The 7886-nt window shown below is 38.5% G+C and overlaps 1 non-coding gene across 1 annotated transcript; it reads right to left on the bottom strand.

Moving 5' to 3' along the window:
* Positions 1 to 1929: 1929 nt before the first annotated feature.
* LOC112725968 (small nucleolar RNA R71) lies at positions 1930 to 2037 on the bottom strand. The gene has a single exon (XR_003165044.1). It is a non-coding gene; the product is annotated as a small nucleolar RNA R71 (small nucleolar RNA).
* Positions 2038 to 7886: the final 5849 nt, after the last annotated feature.

Here is a 7886-nt window from a genome sequence, read left to right as displayed (position 1 = left end):
ATCATAAAAATAAAAAATATTTTCTGTTTCTTGTTTGAGTCTTGAGTCATATCATAAGTTTGGTGTCACTTGCATATGCATCTTGCATTTTTTTTTCGAAAATATCATGCATTCATAGTGTTCTTCATGATCTTCAAGTTGTTCTTGGTAAGTCTTCTTGTTTGATCTTGATGAATTTTTGTTTTGTGTCTTTTCATGTTTATCATATGCATTCTTGAATTCTTAGTGCGTAAGCATTAAAGAATTCTAAGTTTGGTGTCTTGCATGTTTTCTTTGCATTAAAAATTTTTCAAAAATATGTTCTTGATGTTCATCATGACATTCATAGTGTTCTTGGTGTTCATCTTGACATTCATAGCATTCTTGCATGCATTCATTGTTTTGATCTAAAAATTTCATGCATTGCATATTTTTCTTGTTATTCCCTCTCATCATAAAAATTCAAAAAAAAAAATCAAAAAAATATCTTTCCCTTTTTCTCTCATCAAATTCAAAAAATTGAGTTGACTTTTTCAAAAATTTTTAAAAATCAAAGTTGTTTCTTATGAGTCAAATCAAATTTTCAATTTGAAAATCTTATCTTTTTCAAAATCTTTTTCAAAAATCAAATCGTTTTCAAATTTCTTAGTTATTTTCGAAAATTCCAAAAATCTTTTTCAAAAATCTTTTTCTTATTTTTATATAAAAATTTTCGAAAATAACTAATCAATTAATGTTTTGATTCAAAAATTTCAAGTTTGTTACTTACTTGTTAAGAAAGATTCAAACTTTAAGTTCTAGAATCATATCTTGTGATTTCTTATGAATCAAGTCATTAATTGTGATTTTAAAAATCAAATCTTTTTCAAAACTAATTTCAAATCATATCTTTTCAAAAATATCTTCTTATCTTATCTTTTTCAAAAATATCTTTTCAAAATATCTTTTCTAACCTCCTAACTTCTTATCTTTTTCAAAATTTGTTTCAACTAACTAACTAACTTTTTGTTTGTTTCTTAACTTTTTCAAAACTACCTAACTAACTCTCTCTCTCTATTTTCGAAAATATCTTTCCCCTTTTTCAAAATTTCTTTTTAATTTATTAATTATTTTAATTTTTAAAACTTAATTTTCGAAAATTACTAACACATTTTCAAAAACCAATTTTCAAAAATCACTAACTCCTTTTCAAAAATAATTTTCGAAAATTCCCTCTCTCTCCCTCATCCTATTCTATTTATTCATTCATATCCTAACATCTCATCTCACATCTCTTCCATTCGTACAGTTGCATTTCTTCCTTTACATCACATTCTTTGTCTCCCCCTTCTCTTCCACTCACAAAGGGATCCCTATACTGTGGTATAAAGGATCTCTATTATTATTATCATTTTTCTGGCCATTCTTCCTTGTCATATGAGCAGGAGCAAGGATAAGAACATTCTTATGGAAGCAGATCCAGAACCTGAAAGGACTCTGAAGAGAAAATTAAGAGAAGCTAAAATACAACAATCCAGAGATAACCTTTCAGAAATTTTCGAACAGGCAGAGGAGATGGCAGCCGAAAATAATAATAATGCAAGGAGGATGCTTGGTGACTTCACTGCACCTAATTCCAATTTACATGGAAGAAGCATCTCCATTCCTGCCATTGGAGCAAACAACTTTGAGCTGAAACCTCAATTAGTTTCTCTGATGCAGCAGAACTGCAAGTTTCATGGACTTCCATCTGAAGATCCTTTTCAGTTCTTAACTGAATTCTTGCAGATATGTGATACTGTTAAGACTAATGGAGTAGATCCTGAAGTCTACAGGCTCATGCTTTTCCCTTTTGCTGTAAGAGACAGAGCTAGATTATGGTTGGATTCTCAACCCAAAGACAGCCTGAACTCTTGGGATAAGCTGGTCATGGCTTTCTTAGCCAAGTACTTTCCTCCTCAAAAGCTGAGCAAGCTTAGAGATGATGTTCAAACCTTCAGACAGAAAGAAGGTGAATCCCTCTATGAAGCTTGGGAAAGATACAAACAGTTGACCAAAAAGTGTCCTTCTGACATGCTTTCAGAATGGACCATCCTGGATATATTCTATGATGGTTTATCTGAGCTATCAAAGATGTCACAGGACACTTCTGCAGGTGGATCCATTCACCTAAAGAAAACGCCTGCAGAAGCTCAAGAACTCATTGACATGGTTGCTAATAACCAGTTCATGTACACTTCTGAAAGGAATCCTGTAAGCAATGGGACGCCTATGAAGAAGGGAGTTCTTGAAGTTGATACTCTGAATGCCATACTGGCTCAGAACAAAATATTGACTCAGCAAGTCAATATGATTTCTCAGAGTCTGCATGGAATGCAAGCTGCATCCAACAGTACTCAAGAGGCATCTTCTGAAGAAGAAGCCTATGATCCTGAGAACCCTGCAATAGCAGAGGTGAACTACTTAGGTGAACCTTATGGAAACACCTATAACTCAACATGGAGAAATCATCCAAATTTCTCATGGAAGGATCAAAAGCCCCAACAAGGCTTTAATAATGGTGGAAGAAACAGGTTTAGCAATAGCAAGCCTTTTCCATCATTAACTCAGCAACAGACAGAGAACTCTGAACAAAATGCTTCTAATTTAGCAAATCTAGTCTCTGATCTATCCAAGGCCACTGTAAGTTTCATGAATGAAACAAGGTCTTCCATTAGAAATCTGGAAGCACAAGTGGGCCAGCTGAGTAAAAGGATCACTGAAATCCCTCCTAGTACTCTCCCAAGCAATACAGAAGAGAATCCAAAAGGAGAGTGCAAGGCCATTGACATAAGCGCCATGGCCGAACCTGTAAGGAGAGGAGAGGACGTGAATCCCAAGGAGGAAGACCTCCTGGGACGTCCAGTGGTCAATAAGGAGCTTCCCTCTGAGGAACCAAAGGACTCTGGAGCCCATCTAGAGACCATAGAGATCCCATTGAACCTCCTTATGCCCTTCATGAGCTCTGATGAGTATTCCTCTTCTGAAGAGAATGAGGATGTTATTGAAGAGCAAACTGCCAAGTTTCTTGGTGTAATCATGAAGCTAAATGCCAAATTATTTGGCATTGATACTTGGGAAGTTGAACCTCCCTTGTTCATCAATGAACTAAGTGATCTGGATCAACTGACATTGCCTCAGAAGAGACAGGATCCTGGAAAGTTCATAATACCCTGTACCATAGGCACCATGATCTTTAAGGCTCTGTGTGACCTTGGTTCAGGAATAAACCTCATGCCCCTCTCTGTAATAGAGAAACTGGGAATCTATGGGGTGCAAGCTGCTAAAATCTCACTAGAGATGGCAGACAGCTCAAGAAGACAGGCTTATGGACAAGTAGAAGATGTATTAGTAAAGGTTGAGAGCCTTTACATCCCTGCTGATTTCATAGTCCTGGATACTGGAAAGGAAGAGGATGAATCCATCATCCTAGGAAGACCTTTCCTGGCCACAGCAAGAGCTGTGATTGATGTTGACAGAGGTGAAATAGTCCTTCAATGGAATGAGAACTCCCTTGTATTCAAAACTCAAGGATCTCCCTCTGCAACCATGGAGAGGAAGCAGCAAAAGCTTCTCTCCAAGCAGAGTCAACCAGAGCCCCCACAGTCAAACTCTAAGTTTGGTGTTGGGAGGCCACAACCAAACTCTAAGTTTGGTGTTGAACTCCCATATCCAAACTCTAAGTTTGGTGTTGGAGAGTCTCAACAAAGCTCTGCACATCTGTGAGGCTCCATGAGAGCCCACTGTCAAGCTATTGACATTAAAGAAGCGCTTGTTGGGAGGCAACCCAATGTTTATCTAATTCCTATTTTTATTGTTTTTCATGTTTTCTTAGGTTCATGATCATGTGGAGTCACAAAATAAATATAAAAATTGAAAACGGAATCAAAAACAGCAGAAGAAAAATCACACCCTGGAGGAGCATCTGTCTGGCGTTCAGCGCCAGAACAGAGCATGGTTCTGGCGCTGAACGCCCAAAATGGGCAGCTTCTGGGCGCTGAACGCCAGAACAGGCATAGTTCTGGCGTTCAACGCCAGAAATGGCAGCAAATGGGCGTTGAACGCCCAAAATGGGCACCAACCTGGCGCTGAACGCCCAGAGTTGTGTGCAAGGGCATTTTACATGCCTAAATTGGTGCAGGGATGTAAATGCCTTGACACCTCAAGATCTGTGGACCTCACAGGATCACCTCAGGATCTGTGGACCCCACAGGATCCCCACCTACCTTCACTCACTCTCTTCTCTCTTCTCAATCATCCTCTATTCCCAATAAACACTCATCCCTTCTGTCTTCCATTTACCACTCACACCCATACACCCACTTACCTTCAAAAATTCAACATCTCTTCCCCACCCAATCCCACCCATATGGCCGAATACACACAGCCATCCATCTCCTCCATGTCCTCTTCTTCTTCTATTCTTTCTTCTTTTGCTCGAGGGTGAGCAACATTCTAAGTTTGGTGTGGTAAAAGCATAGCTTTTTTGTTTTTTCCATAACCATTGATGGCACCTAAGGCCAGAGAAACCTCTAGAAAGAGGAAAGGGAAGACAAAAGCTTCCATCAAGGGTATATAGCTCAGTGGTAGAACATTTGACTGCAAATCAAGAGATCCCTGAGATACCTCAGGGGATACATTTTCTTCCACACAATTATTGGAAGCAACTAAGGGTGGAACATCAAGAGCACTCCATCATGCTCCATGAAATAAGAGAAGATCAAAAAGCACTGAAGGAGGAGCAACAAAGACAAGGAAGAGACATAGAGAGCTCAAGGACATCACTAAGGTGGATTCATTCCTTGTTCTTACTTTCTCTGTTTTTCGTTTTCTATGTTATGTGCTTATCTATGTTTGTGTCTTCATTACATGATCATTAGTAGTTAGTAACTTTGTCTTAAAGTTATAAATGTCCTATGAATCCATCACCTCTCTTAAATGAAAAATGTTTTAATTCAAAAGAACAAGAAGTACATAAGTTTCGAATTTATCCTTGAACTTAGTTTAATTATATTGATGTGGTGACAATGCTTCTTGTTTTTCTGAATGTATGCTTGAACAGTGCATATGCCTTTTGAAGTTGTTGTTTAAGAATGTTAAATATGTTGGCTCTTGAAAGAATGATGACTAGGAGACATGTTATTCGATAATCTGAAAAATCATAAAAATGATTCTTGAAGCAAGAAAAAGCAGCAAAGAACAAAGCTTGCAGAAAAAAAAAATTGGCGAAAAAAATTTGTAAAAAAAAAAATAGAAAGAAAAAGCAAGCAGAAAAAACCAATAACCCTTAAAACCAAAAGGCAAGGGCAAATAAAAAGGATCCCAAGGCTTTGAGCATCAGTGGATAGGAGGGCCTAAAGGAATAAAATCCTGGTCTAAGCGGCTAAACCAAGCTGTCCCTAACCATGTGCTTGTGGCGTGAAGGTGTCAAGTGAAAACTTGAGACTGAGCGGTTAAAGTCAAGGTCCAAAGCAAAAGAAGAGTGTGCTTAAGAACCCTGGACACCTCTAATTGGGGACTTTAGCAAAGCTGAGTCACAATCTGAAAAGGTTCACCCAATTATGTGTCTGTGGCATTTATGTATCCGGTAGTAATACTGGAAAACAAAGTGCTTAGGGCCACGGCCAAGACTCATAAAGAAGCTGTGTTCAAGAATCATCATACTGAACTAGGTGAGTCAATAACACTATTCGAAATCTGAAGTTCCTATAGATGCCAATCATTCTAAACTTCAATGGATAAAGTGAGATGCCAAAACTATTCAAGAGGCAAAAAGCTATAAGTCCCGCTCATATGATTGAAGCTCTGTTTCATTGATAGTTTGGAATTTATAGTATATTCTCTTCTTTTTATCCTATTTAACTTTCAGTTGCTTGGGGACAAGCAACAATTTAAGTTTGGTGTTGTGATGAGCGGATAATTTATACGCTTTTTGACATTGTTTTTAGTATGTTTTTAGTAGGATCTAGCTACTTTTAGGGATGTTTTCATTAGTTTTTGTGTTAAATTCACATTTCTGGACTTTACTATGAGTTTGTGTGTTTTTCTGTGATTTCAGGTATTTTCTGGCTGAAATTGAGGGACTTGAGCAGAAATCAGATTCAGAGGTTGAAAAAGGACTGCTGATGCTGTTGGATTCTGACCTCCCTGCACTCAAAGTGGATTTTCTGGAGCTGCAGAACTCTAAATGGCGCGCTTCCAATTGCGTTGGAAAGTAGACATCCAGGGCTTTCCAGCAATATATAATAGTCCATACTTTGGCCAAGAATTGATGACGTAAACTGGCGTTCAACGCCAGCCTTCTGCCCAAATCTGGCGTCCAGCGCCAGAAAAGGATCCAAAACCAGAGTTGAACGCCCAAACTGGCACAAAAACTGGCGTTCAACTCCACAAATGGCCTCTGCACGTGCTACACTTAAGCTCAGCCCAAACACACACCAAGTGGGCCCCGGAAGTGGATTTATGCATCAATTACTTACTCATGTAAACCCTAGTAGCTAGTTTATTATAAATAGGACCTCTTACTATTGTATTTGACATCTTTGGACGCATTGTTCTTAGATCAAGGGGGCTGGCCATCTCGGCCATGCCTGGACCTTCACTTATGTATTTTCAACGGTAGAGTTTCTACACTCCATAGATTAAGGTGTGGAGCTCTGCTGTTCCTCAAAGATTAATGCAAGTACTACTGTTTTCTATTCAATTCATCTTATTTCGCTTCTAAGATATCCATTCGCACCCAAGAACGTGATGAAGGTGATGATTATGTGTGACGCTCATCACCATCTCCCCTATGAACACGTGCCTGACAAACACTTCCGTTCTACATGAAATAAGCTAGAATGAATATCTCTTAGATCTCCTAACAGGAATCTTCGTGGCGTAAGCTAGAATGATGGCGGCATTCAAGAGAATCCGGAAGGTCTAAACCTTGTCTGTGGTATTCTGAGTAGGATTCAATGATTGAATGACTGTGACGAGCTTCAAACTAGCGAGTGCTGGGCGTTAGTGACAGACGCAAAAGGAGGGTGAATCCTATTCCAGCATGATCGAGAACCGACAGATGAATAGCCGTGCCGTGACAGGGTGCGTGAGCATATTATTCACTGAGAGGAGGGGATGTAGCCACTGAGAACGGTGATGCCTTTGCATACAGCCAGCCATGGAAAGGAGTAAGACCGATTGGATGAAGATAGCAGAAAAGCAGAGGTTCAGAGGAACGAAAGGCATCTCCATTCGCTTATCTGAAATTCCTACCAATGAATTACATAAGTATTTCTATCCCTATTTTATTATATTAAATTCGAAAATACCATTATCACTTTATATCTGCCTGACTGAGATTTACAAGGTGACCATAGCTTGCTTCATACCAACAATCTCCGTGGGATTCGACCCTTACTCACGTAAGGTATTACTTGGACGACCCAGTGCACTTGCTGGTTAGTTGTATCGAAGTTGTGACAATTATGAATTAAGATCAAAGCACCAAGCTTTGGAGCCATTACCAGGGATTGTTCGAGCCTGGACATCACAATTTCGTGCACCAAGTTTTTGGCGCCGTTGCCGGGGATTGTTTGAGTTTGGACAACTGATGGTTCATCTTGTTGCTCAGATTAGGTAATTTTCTTTTTGTTTTATTTTCAAAAATTTTTTAAAAAAAAATTTTTAAAATTTTCTCATCTGTTTTCGAAAAAAATAAAAATGTTTTCAAAAATAAATTATTCTATGGCTTCAAAATTTTTAAGAATGAATTCTAGTGTTTCATGAAATATGTTGAATCATATCTGGCTGTAAAGCCATACCCAAACTACTTTGGGATTGGTATTCAACTAATCACTCCAGCCCATGTAATTATATGTTGCAGCCTGGCTGGCTGTAAAGCCATG

Source organism: Arachis hypogaea, chromosome 11, assembly GCF_003086295.3.
Source record: "Arachis hypogaea cultivar Tifrunner chromosome 11, arahy.Tifrunner.gnm2.J5K5, whole genome shotgun sequence".
NCBI lineage: Eukaryota > Viridiplantae > Streptophyta > Magnoliopsida > Fabales > Fabaceae > Arachis > Arachis hypogaea.
Note: the sequence above shows the minus strand (reverse complement) of the source record. Positions and strands in the feature narration are given on the sequence as shown.